Source organism: Macaca thibetana, chromosome 7, assembly GCF_024542745.1.
Source record: "Macaca thibetana thibetana isolate TM-01 chromosome 7, ASM2454274v1, whole genome shotgun sequence".
Taxonomy (NCBI): domain Eukaryota; kingdom Metazoa; phylum Chordata; class Mammalia; order Primates; family Cercopithecidae; genus Macaca; species Macaca thibetana.
Genome location: NC_065584.1, coordinates 47,031,317 through 47,044,439, shown reverse-complemented (window position 1 = coordinate 47,044,439; position 13,123 = coordinate 47,031,317). Strand labels below are relative to the sequence as shown.

Below are 13,123 nucleotides of genomic sequence, written 5' to 3'. Positions count from 1 at the left end.
CAGCTTTTGAGTTGCATTTTAAACTGGGAATTGTGCATTGCCTCAAAGTTTTTAAGGACATACAAGATGATGATAATTTAAAGATGATGTTTATCACCCTGATTCAAAGTGGGATCTCTAGAGATCTCTAGTGAAAAATTGGCATTTCCTCCTTCATTTGTATGACTACTTCCATTCTGTTATCCAGAAGAGAGAGCTCCATAAGCTTGAAGGAAGCAGGCCAATACAGTGGCAAATTACTCATTGACCATTGCCCTCGACCCCAGTGTCTGTGGTCCAAGGCAGATTACTCATTGACCGTCACCCCCTACCCTAGTGTCTATGGTTCCTTTTTCCTTTTTGGAATAGAATTTCCCCACATTTTAGTAGGGGATATGGCTACTCACCTAGGGACTACAATTCCCTTGGAGCTAGGTGTGGACATGTGACTAGACAATTATATGTAAGAAGTGATTTAAGCAATATCTTGATTATTTCTTAAAGAGGTAACTTCTGCTGGGCATGGCGGCTCATGCCCATAATCACAGCACTTTGGGAGGCCAAGGTGAGTGGATTGCCTGAGCTCAGGAGTTCATGACAAGCCTGGGCAATGTGGTGAAACCCCATCTCTACAAAAAACACAAAAGATTATTGTGTGTGGTGACGAGTGTCTGTAGTTCCAGCTACTTGAGAGGCTGAGGTGGGAGAATCCCTTGAGCCTGGGGGGTGGAGGCTACAGAGGGGCATGCTGAGAACATGCCACTGCACTCCAGCCTGGGTGACAGTGGGACTCTGTCTCAAACACAAATAAATAAATAAAGAGATAGCTTCTACTGTAGAAATGACAGGGATTGAAAATCAATGTTGAGGGGCACAGAGACCAACTGCCTGCCTGGGATCCTGGATGGCCTGATAGGGCAGAGGTATCTTGTCAACCTAGGCTACTCACCTTTGGACAGTTACTTGAGATAAATAAACCTCTATCTCATTGAAGTCACTGTAATTTCGGGCCTCTATAACAGCAGATAGGCATGTATACTAATTGATATGCTTACATAATGTGATATGATATGAAAGGTGCTACAGAAGCCCAAAATATCTGTTCTACTGGCCTATATAATGCCTGAAATGTCCTCATTAGAGAGTCCTCCCTCTGAGTTAAGGCAGTGTTTCGCAAAATATGTGCTGCTGAACACCAGCTTATCAGATAATTACAGATACTGAGATATGCTAGAACAAAAGGGCTAGTGGCCGGGTGTGGTGGCTCACTCCTGTAATCCCAGCACTTTGGGAGGCTGAGGTGGGCGGATTACCTGAGGTCAGGAGTTCAGCCTGACCAACATGGTGAAACCCCGTCTCTACTAAAAATACAAAGAATTAGCTGGGCATGGTGGTGGGTGCCTGTAATCCCAGCTACTTGGGAGGCTGAGGCAGGAGAATCGCTTGAACCTGGTAGGCAGAGGTTGCAGTGAGCCGAGATCGCGTCATTGCACTCCAACCCGGGCAACAAGAGCGAAACTCCATTTCAAAAAAAAAAAAAGAATAAAAGGGCTAGTGTCCAATTACCCAATTACATTTCAGACATGCAGAGTCGTATCATGTTTTTTGGCATGCCTTTTATATGATTTCTCTTTTTTTTAAATTTTTAAATTTTTAATTATTTATTTATTTATTTATTTTTTTTGAGACGGAGTCTTGCTCTGTCGCCCAGGCTGGAGTGCAGTGGCACGATCTCGGCTCACTGCAAGCTCCGCCTCCCGGGTTCAAGCCATTCTCCTGCCTCAGCCTCCCGAGTAGCTGGGACTACAGGCGCCCGCCACCGTGCCCGGCTAATTTTTTTGTATTTTTAGTAGAGATGGGGTTTCACAGTGTTAGCCAGGATGGTCTTGATCTCCTGACCTCGTGATCCACCCACCTCGGCCTCCCAAAGTGCTGGGATTACAGGCTTGAGCCACCGCGGCCGGCCCATTATTTCATTTTTAAACTGACAAATTATAATTGCACATATTCATGGGGTACATAGTGATGTTTCGATACATGTAATGTATAGTGATCAAATCAAGATAACTAGCATAGCCATCATCTCAAACATTTATCATTTCTTTGTGTTGGGAACATTTGATATCCTCCTACCTAGTTGAAACTATATATTATTGTTAACTATAGTCATCCTATGATGGTATAAAACACTAGAACTTTTTTTTTTTTTTTTTTTTTTTGAGACAGAGTCTCATTCTGTTGCCCAGGATGGAGTGCAGTGGTGCAATCTCAGCTCACTGCAACCTCCGCCTCCCGGGTTCAAGTGATTCTCCTGCCTGAGCCTTGCAAGTAGCTGGGACTACAGGCACATGCCACCACGCCCGGCTAATTTTATATTTTTAGTAAAGACAGGGTTTCACCATATTGGCCAGGCTGGTCTCGAACTCCTGACCTCATAATCCACCTGTCTCGGCCTCCCAAAGTGCTGGGATTACAGGTGTGAGCCACTGTGCCTGGCCAGGAACTTATTCCCTTCATCTAGCTATAATTTTGTATCCTTTAACAAAAAATTATTTCAATCCCTTTCTTCCCCTTCCTCTTCCCAGCCTCTAGTGTTCTCTGTTCTACTTTTTACTTCTATGAGATCATTTTTTTTTAAGCTTCCACACTTGAGTGATAACATGGTGTCTAACATTCTCATCCTGGCTTATTTCATGTAACCCAACATCTTTCTGTAACATCCATGTGCCGTGAATGACAGAATTTCATCCTTTCTTATGATTGAATAGTATTTCACGGTGTATATATACCAAATTTTCTTTCTCCACTCACCTGTCATTGGACGCCTAGTTTCATTCCATATCTTGGCTATTGTGAATAGTGCTGCAATAAACATGGGGATGTAGATGTGTCTCTGATATAATTATTTCCTTCCCTTTGGGTAAATTCCCATAATGGCATGGTGGGATCATATGGTAGTTCTATTTGTAGTTTTTTTAGAGACCTTCACACTGTTTTACATAGTAGCTATACTAGTCTGCGTTCCTGCTGACAGTGAGTAAGAGTTCCCTTTTCTCTGCATTCTCACCAACATTTGTTATTTTTTGTCTTTTTAATAATAGCCACCCTAAAGGGATGAGATGATACCTCATTGTGGTTTTGATTTGCATTTCCCTAATGTTGTTGTGCATTTTTCCATATATTTGTTGTCCACTTGTATGTCTTCTTTGGAGATGTCAGTTTAGATCATTTGCCCATTTTTAAATTGGATCGTTTGGTTTTTGCAGAGAGATGTTTGAGTTGCTTGTGTATTCTGGACATTAATCTCCTGTCGGAGTAGTTTGCAAATATTTCCTCCCATTCTGTAGGTTATCTTTTCATTCTGTTGATTGTTTCCTTTGCTAGCAGAAGGCTTTTAGTTTGATATAATCCAATTTGTTTATTTTTACTTTTGTTGCTTGTGCTTTTCTTATTCATAACATATTTTCTCAAATCAGGCCAGGCGTGGTGGGTCACACCTGTAATCCCAGCACTTTGGGAGGCCGAGGTGGGCAGATCATGAGGTCAAGAGATCAAGACCATCCTGGCCAACATGGTGCAACCCTGTCTCGACTAAAAATACAAAAATTAGCTGGGTGTGGTGGCACGTGCCTGTAGTCCCAGTTACTCGGGAGGCTGAGGCAGGATAATTGCTTGAACCTGGCAGGCAGAGGTTGCAGTGAGCCAAGATCGTGCCACTGCACTCCAGCCTGGGTGACAGAGCGAGACTCCATAGCAAAAAAAAAAAAAAAAAAAAATTCTCAGACCAATATTCTGAATCATTTCCCCTGTATTCTTCTAGTAGTTTTTGTTTGTTTGTTTGTTTGTTTTTAAAATCATTTTAGGTCTTACATTTAGCATTTAGGTCTTTGATCCTTTTTTTTTTTTTTTTTTTTTTTGGGGATGGAGTCTCATTCTGTTGCCCACGCTGGAGCACAATGGCATGATCTCGGCTCACTGCAACCTCCGCCTACAGGGTTCACATGATTCTCCTGCCTCAGCCTCCCAAGTAGCTGGAATTACAGGCACCTGCCCCTCTGCCCGGCTAATTTTTGTACTTTTAGTAGAGATGGAGCTTCACCATCTTGGCCAGGCTGCTCTCGAGCTCCTGACCTTAAGTGATCCACCTGCCTTGGCTCCCACAGTGCTAGGATTACAGGCGTGAGCCACTGTGTTCAGCCTGATCCATTTTGAATTGAGTTTTATGCAGGTGAGAGGTGGGGAGGTCTAGTTTCATTATTCTGTATATAGATATGAAGAACAACGCGTGTTCTCAGCACCTTTGTCAAAAGTCAATCGGCTGTAAATATGTGGATTATTATGCTAATACAATGCTATTTTGGTTATTACAGCTTTGCAGTATATTTTGAGGTCTGGCAGTGTGATACCTCCAGCTTTGTTCTTTTTACACAGGATTGCTTTTTCTGGTTTCATGCAATTTTAGGATTTTTTCCCTTTTATGTGAAAAATGTTATTGATGTATTGGTAAGGATTGTGTTGAATCTATAGATTGTGTTGGGTAGCATTGTCATTTTAACAAGAGTAATTCTTCCTTTTTTTTTTTTTTTTTTTGTAGAGACAACAATAAAGTTGTCTCTACAAAAGATACAAAAACTAGCCAGGCATGGTGGCACATGCCTGTAGTCCAAGCTACTCAGGAGGCTGAGGCAGGAGGATTGCTTGAGCCTAGGAGGCAGAGGTTGCAGGGAGCCGAGATCATGCCATTGCTCTCCAGCCTGGGTGAAAGAGCAAGACCCTGTCTCCAAAAAAAAAAAAAAAAAAAAGAAATTTCTCTTTGTTAAACATCAAAAATGTTTAACATTGACTTATGTTATTTCCTAACATAAGTCAATCTGTGAGAATGTTCCATGGCTGATGAAAAGAATGCGTATTGCTGTTGGGTGAAATGTTTTGTAAATGTCTATTAGGGTCTCTTTGATCTATGGTACAGTTTTTTTTTTAAATTTTATTTTTCTTTTTGAGACATGGTCTCACTCTGTCACCCAGGCTAGAAGGCAGCGACATGATTATGGCTCACTGCAGCCTCAACTTCCTGGGCTCAAGTGATTCTCCCACCTCAGTCTCCTGAGTATCAGCTGCTTCTACAGGTGTGCTCCACCATGCCCAGCTAATTTTCTTTTTCTTTCCTTCCTTCCTTCCTTCCTTCCTTCCTTCCTTCCTTCCTTCCTTCCTTCCTTCCTTCCTTCCTTCCTTCCTTCCTTTTTCTTTCTTTTCTTTCTTTTTCTTTTCTTTTCTTTCCTTTCTCTTTGAGATAGAGTCCTGCCCTGTTGCCCAGGCTGGAGTGCAATGGAGCATTCTCGGCTCACTGCAACCTCCACCTCCCAGGTTCAAGCAATTCTCCTGCCTCAGCCTCCTGAGTAGCTGAAATTACAGGCACACGCCACTATGCCTGGCTAATTTTTTGTATCTTTAGTAGAGACAGGGTTTCACCATGTTAGCCAGGCTGGTCTCAAACTCCTGACCTTGTGATCTGCCCACCTCAGCCTCCCAAAGTGGTGAGATTACAGGTGTGAGCCACCGTGCCTGTGCTAATTTTCTTTTTTTTAATGTGTAGTTGGGGGTCTCACCATGTGACTCAGTCTGGTCTCAAACTTCTGGGCTTAAGTGATCCTCCCACTTTGGCCTTCCAAAGTGCTGGGATTACAAACTTGATCCTAGGTAAGACCTGTTGCACCTGGCTTATGGTACAGTTTAAATTCAGTGTTTCTTTGTTGATAATCTGTCTAGATGATCTGTCCAGTGCTGAGAGGGGGGTGTTGAAGTCCCCAGCTATTATTGTATTGGGGTCTATCTCTACCTTTACATCTAATGATATTCACGTTATATATCTGGGTGCTTCAGTGTTAGGTGCATATATATTTACAATTGTTATATTCTCTTACTGCATGATTCCCATTATTATTATATAATGTGCTTCTTTGTCTTTTTTTTTTTTTTTTTTTTTTTTACAGTTTTCAACTTGAAATCCCTTTTATCTGACATAAGGATAGCTATTCTGCTCACTTCTGGTTTCTGTTTGTATGGAATATCCTTTTCCCATTCCTTCATTTTCAGTCTATGTGTGTCTTTACAGGTGAGTTAAGTTTCTGGTAAGGAGCATGTAGTTGAGTCTTATCTTTTCATCTGTTTAGCCAGTCTATATATTTTAAATGGGAAATTTAATCCATTTACATTCAGAGTTACTATCAATAGGTGAAGACTTATTCCTGTCATTTGATTGTTTTCTGATTGTTTTATATGTTCTTTATTTCTTTCTTTATATTTTATTATTTACTTGTTCAGTTGGGTGGTTTTCTATAGTAATACATTTTTTTTCTCCTTTGCGTATTAGCTCTATAAGTGAGTTTTATAGTTTTGCATGTTTTCATGGTGGTGATTGTCCTCTTTTCATTTCCAGATGTAAGGCTCCCTTGAGCATTTCTTATAAGGGCAGTCTACTGGTAATGAATTCCCTCAATTTTTCCTTATCTGTGAAAGCTTTTATTTCTCCTTCATTGCTGAAGGATAGCTTTGCTTAGTATACTATTCTTGGTTGGCAGTTTTTTCTTTGAGTACTTTGAATATATCATTCCATTCTCTTTTAGCCTGTAAGATTTCTGGCCAGGCACAGTGGCTCATACCTGTAATCCCAGCACTTTGGGAGACCAAGGTGGGCAGATCACCTAAGGTCAGGAGTTTGAGACCAGCCTGGCCAACATGGTGAAATCCCATCTCTACTAAAAAATACAAAAATTAGCCAGGCATGGTGGTGGGAGCCCGTGAACCCAGCTACTTGGGAAGTTGAGGTGGGAGAATCGCTCGAACCCAGGAGGTGGAGGTTGCAGTGAGCCAAGATTGTGCCATTGTGCTCCAGCCTGGGTGACAGAATGAGATTCTGTCACACACACACACACACACACACACACACACACACACAAAAGAAAAGAAAAAAGATTTCTGCTGAGAAATTCATTGTTAATCTAATGGGATTTCCCTTATATGTGACTTAATACTTTTGTCTTGCTGATTTTAAAATTCTTTTGTTGTCTTTGACTTGTGACAATTTGATTATAATTTGCCTCAGAGAGAACTTGTTCGGGTTGAATCTATTTGGGATTCTTTGCACTCCCTCAACCTGAATAGCCATCTCTCTCCCCAGACTTGGGAGATTTTCTGCTATTATTTCATTAAATATATCTTCCTCACCTTTCCCTTCTCTTCTCCTTCTGGAATGTCCATAAGATGAGTATTTGTTTGCTTAATGGTGTCCCATAAATGCAGTAGACGTTCTTCATTTTTTTCCTGCCTCCTTCCCTCCCTCCCTTCCTTCCCCCTTTCCTTCCCTCTTTCCTTCCTTCCCTCCTTCCAAACCTCCCTCCCTCCCTCCTTCCTTCCTTCCTTCCCTCCCTCCCTCCTTCCTTCCTTCCTTCTTTCCTTCCTACTGTCCTTCCTTTTTTCTTCCTTCCTTTTTTTTTTATTTCAAAAGAGCTGTCTTCAAGTCCAGAAATTCTTTCTTCTGCTTGTTCTAGTCTGATGCTGAAGCCCTTGGCTGTATTTTTATTTCATTCACTGAATTCATTAGCTCTAAGATTTCTGTTTGTTTGTTTTAAATATCCATCTCATTTTAAATGTATATATATGTATATTCATGGATCTGCATGATAAACAGAGAGAAATACTCTATATTTAGCAATCAATGGCTACTGTATTTGAGAGGGTTTCCAGGGGATTTAAGACATTTGATAAAGTATCCCCACCCTAGATACTTTACATATGGACATGATATTATCTATACATTTAATTTGTATTATTAATATGTACCATTTCAAATAAAAGAGCTAAAGGTAAATTTTAGCCTAATTCATCCCTCCTTGAAATGACACAAATTCCTTATTAACATGGTTTCACTATAATACTGAAAACTCAGTATTACAACACTGCCAGTTTGCTACTGTATATAAAAAAATCTGTGCTCATTCTTAGAAAGTCAGGTGTGTGTTTGTTAAGATATCAGAGAATGACTGTAATGAGAATAGAAGTAAAAACTCTCATTAGGTGAGATTACATATATTCTTAAATCTAGTGTGTATTGGCCAGGCATGGTGGCGCATGCCTGTAATCTCAGCACTTTGGGAGACTGAGGTGGGCAGATCACCTGAGGTAAGGAGTTCAAGATCAACCTGGCTAACATGGTGAAACCCCGTCTCTACTGAATATACAGAAATAGCTGGGCGTGGTGGCACATGCCTGTAATCCCAGGTTCTTGGGAGGCTGAGGCAGTTGTAGTGAGCTGGGATTGTGCCATTGCACTCCAGCCTGGGCGACAGAGTGAGACTGTGTCTCCAAAAAAAAAAAAAAAATCTGTTGTGTGTTTATTGAAGAGATTTAGGAAAATCTATTTGTGTAATTGGGATAGAATGCTCCAACATCTTTTTTTTTTCTTTTCTTTTCTTTTTTTTTGAGACGGAGTCTTTCACTCTGTCACCCAGGCTGGAGTGCAGTGGCGTGATCTCAGCCCACTGCAACCTCCGCCTCCTGGGTTCAAGCCATTCTCCTGCCTCAGCCTCCCCAGTAGCTGGGATTACAGGTGTCCACCACCACACCTGGCTAATTTTTGTATTTTTAGTAGAGCCAAGGTTTCGCCATGCTGGTCTCGAATTCCTGACCTTAGGCAATCCACCCGCCTTGGCCTCCCAAAGTGCTGGGATTACAAGCATGAGCCACTGCGCCTGGCCCTCCAACATCTTTTAAGATTAAGACCCCTGATGATTATTCATGCAGGGATAGGATTGAATCCATCCTCCTTCCTATGTAGTGTTAATAAAATTAATTTGCTGAGTAATGGGTAATATGCACTCATACTAAGCTATCTAAGGTCATCGATTTGATAAAGAACACAAGCAAGAATGTACTTATTAAATAAATAAAGTGAATAAAAAATTCATTATGTTCCCTAATTTTTAACAAAATATATTTTTGGTTTTCCTTTGGCACCTCTCCTAAGTAATTCACATCTTAAACAACAAACACCAAAAAACCAGCAACCAAACAACTCTTGTCTTTCTATGGCTAGTGGCTAGATTTTATGGTTTCATTATAGCTAATGACTTATCTTTTCAACACAGGAAATCTCTGGAAGGGAATTTTCCTAGGCTTTGGATAAGATAGGTGTGGGGGGAACTACACTGTTAATTGCTTTCAGAGGCTCCAACAGCTTAGATTTCACTGCCTGGGCCTTGATACCCCATAGGGAAGTGGAGCACACAAAAGAGGAAACGGATAAAGGGTGACGGTCTCTCTGCCTCTTCCCTTATCCATCCTTCTCTCCCAATCCCCCAAGTGTACACACACACACACACACACACACACACACACACCCTGCTGCACTTACAAATAGGGAAAAATGCTCAATTTTACTAATCTACAGTTTATCAGTCATTATGACAGCTTGGTTCCTTTTGTGTATGTCTTTAAAAGCCTTCCTTAAAATGTAAATTATAGCCTGATGCTATAATCTTGTAATCCTAGAACTTTGGGAGGCGAGGAGGATGGATCACCTGAGGTCAGGAGTTCGAGACTAGCCTGGCCAACATGGCAAAACACCGTCTCTGCTTAAAATACAAAAATTAGCAGGGCGTGGTGGTGAGTGCCTGTAATCCCAGCTATTCAGGAGGCTGAGGCCAGAGAATCGCTTGAACCTGGGGGCGGAGGTTGCAGTGAGCCGAGATTGTGCCACTGCACTCCAGCCTGGGTGAAAGAGTGAGACTCCATCTCAAAAAAAAAAAAAAAAAAAAAAGGAAATTACTCTGGGTGGAGGGTTGGAATAATCATATCTTAAATTGTTAACCATCAACACCAGGGAGATCACTTAAGGCACTTGAGGAGGTAGGCCAATGCCTGAGGAAATGACAGACCCCTTAGGGCGCAAAGTGGATACAGATGAAGGAGGTGGACAAGTATAGAACCGGACCTGCCTCACCTGGCTGTACACCTCTAAATAATCCTGGTGGGTCACAGGTTGTTGACCCCATCCCAATTATTTTATCTTGCATTTGCAGCTCTTAGCAGGTCACCATGTACTTCCCCTCTGTAACTGATTTGAACTTAACTCTGCAGGGGTAAATGAATTTTATTAATCCATTTTTTTCTTTTATAATCATGTCTAACATACCCATTTTGCAGAAAAAAATACAGGGCCCATAGAGGTGAACTGGTATTTCCTAAATCTCAAGGCTAATTAGAATCCAGGTTTCTTGATGCCTATCTCTATATTTCATTTACCATTCCTCATAGACTCTTTAGATATCTGCTTAGCTGAAATGCAAATAATGTGGATATACCCACAGAGAAAATATTTTTAGAAAGTTTATCTATACGTAAGTATAAATAGGTTTTCTGCACATCACTGGTATTTTGAAACAATGATTTAAAAAAGGCTCAAAAAGAAAAAAGAAAAGCTCAGTGAGTACATTTTTGTTAATGCCCCATTTGTCTGTCAATCTTTAGCCAACCTCTGTCATTTGGAACACAGCTTTAAACTTGCATGTTAAGCGGGAAAACCTTGGAATAGTAATGAAAATAATTACCATAAAGACCATTCACTAATGTTAAAAGATTTGAGGAACCATTCTCAGGGTCTACCCCAAAATGTATTGATTTATTTTTGTGCTCTACATAGGGATAATACTTTAACCAGTTTAGCAATATAGTTCCCTAATCCATAGCAATGAAATGATTTAAAGGTATGGATGACTGTTACTATCACTATTCATTCAACAAATAATTCTTTTTTTTTTTGAGACGGAGTCTCGCTCTGTCACCCAGGCTGGAGTGCAGTGGCCGGATCTCAGCTCACTGCAAGCTCCGCCTCCCAGGTTCACGCCATTCTCCTGCCTCAGGCTCCGGAGTAGCTGGGACTACAGGCGCCCGCCACCGCGCCCGGCTAGTTTTTTGTATTTTTTAGTAGAGACGGGGTTTCACCGTGTTAGCCAGGATGGTCTCGATTTCCTGACCTCGTGATCCACCCGTCTCGGCCTCCCAAAGTGCTGGGATTACAGGCTTGAGCCACCGCGCCCGGCAACAAATAATTCTTAAGTGCCTACTATGCCCCATGCATAATACTAAATGCTGGAGAAACCAAGATGAACATGTAAAGAGGCAAACATATACTTACAGTGATACGTAAATTAGTGTCGCACTAAAGGAAGGTATAAATCCCTGTCTAATCACAGAATGGGCTATGCACAATTCTACTTGTGAGAGTAAGACAAGGCTTCCTGAAGATGTGACATTGAGTGAGTCTTGGGGATTGGGTCGTTATGAAAGAATCTGGTTCCTTTGGGGAACAGTTTATGTGGCTAGAGATGTGAGTAGGCAGAGAGGCAGGGCCTGGATCTTGGAGACTTCGTATGGTAAAGGTTTTAAACGGTACTTCATAGGCAATGAAGAGCCATGGAAGGTTTTAAAGTGGAAAACAAGGCTGGGTTATGTCTTAAATTCTGAAAGTTCCATTTGGATGTAGTTGTAATGCGGCCAAAATGAGGACCAGACACTAGGATACCAGGTAGGGAGCAGTTGCAATAATTCAGTAGAGAAATAAGTGCCTAAATTGTAGGAGTAACCTTAGTAATGGAGAAGAAGAAACTGAATCAAGAGACAGTAAAAGAGCAGACTTGGATAGACTTGTGATCTGATAAAGGTGGGGAGAAGAAAGGGAGACAAGACTCCAGAGTGAATCCCAGATTTTTTGTCTGGCCATCTGGGTGAATAAATGTTGCTGAAATGAGCAACAGAGTTGGGGCAGGCTTAGGGAGAGTTTAATTTTCCACATGTAGAATTTTAGGTGGACTGGGACATTTTGAAAATATCTGTTAGGGAGCTGGATCTACCAGGGGACAGGTTCAGGCTGTGACAATCATCCTCAGTAGCAGTAAGTGGCTTTGGCTAACAGCAGGCAACAGAATAGACATAAGACTTGGAGAGCACAAAATTCTGGAGGCAGTTGGAGGGCAAACTGCCCTAGGTGCAGTTCAAGAGCTCCTGAAGTATCTCCTGTCTGACAGCTCAGGGCAACATGGCAATAGTTTCCTAGTTCTGGCTCTCCTGCCTCCTGCAACTCCATTCTCCAGATTAGCCATGGCGACATTTTAAAGTGTAAATCATGTTATATTACTCCTTGCTTAGAAGCCATGAGTGGCTTCTCAGACTCAGATTCAAACCATTTGAGACCAATAAAGCTCTACCTGTGATCTGCCCTTGCCCACCTCTCTGGCTAGATTTATCGCATGACCCCTGGAGTTAGTGCTGTAATCCAGACACTGTCCCTCCCTCAGGGCCTTTGTACCTGCTGTTCCCTATGTCTGGAATGCTCTTGTCTAGGTCTTGCTGGCTGGCTTCCTCTTCTTACTCAATTACCTCTGCTGAAATGTTACTTCCTCAGAGAACTTCCTTGACCAATCTAATGTATGTCTCCCATTCTAACATTTCATATTAGCAATTTCATTACTCCTTGTTGTCAACTTTATAACACTGACCATTATCTGAATGTGTCTTGTTTATTCTTTACTATCTACTGTATTAGAAATGGTGATATGCAAAGGTAAATTTTCATTTATTGCTTCTTTTTTTTTTGATACAGGATTTTGCTCAAGTGATCCTTCCGCCTCTTTCTGCCTCTTCCTCCCAAATACTGAGATTACAGGCCTAAGTCACTGTACTTGGCCCATTTATGCTTCTTAAGGGCAAGTGAACAAGTGGGATGGAACCGTATAGCTGAAGGCTTTGAATTTCCACTGAGGGTTTTCATTTAATTTGCTAGTTTCTGAGGAGCCACAGATGTTTTAAGTAGAGCAATGATCTTGTCAAATTTTAAAAAATATTTGGTTAATGTTCTAAAATGTAACCACTTCATGATTGTGACCCTAAACTCATTGACTGAAACACTGTTCATGTTAACTGGTTTACTTATATATAAAATTGTTAAATGAGCAGAGTAACAAGAATATAAAAGCCTAGACACAGTATCTGAAATTAACTTGATGACTTTAACTAGTTTTACAGAATTGTACAGTTGGTTTCCAATCTATTTTATTAACCTCCCCTTCTTTTCAGTGTAGAAGCATAGAAA

At 41.2% G+C, this 13,123-nt stretch overlaps 1 protein-coding gene across 1 annotated transcript in view; it reads right to left on the bottom strand.

The window, feature by feature from the left end:
- Positions 1–13,123, bottom strand: part of DHRS7 (dehydrogenase/reductase 7) — a 977,513-nt gene that overhangs the window by 543,741 nt on the left and 420,649 nt on the right. The window lies entirely within an intron of this gene.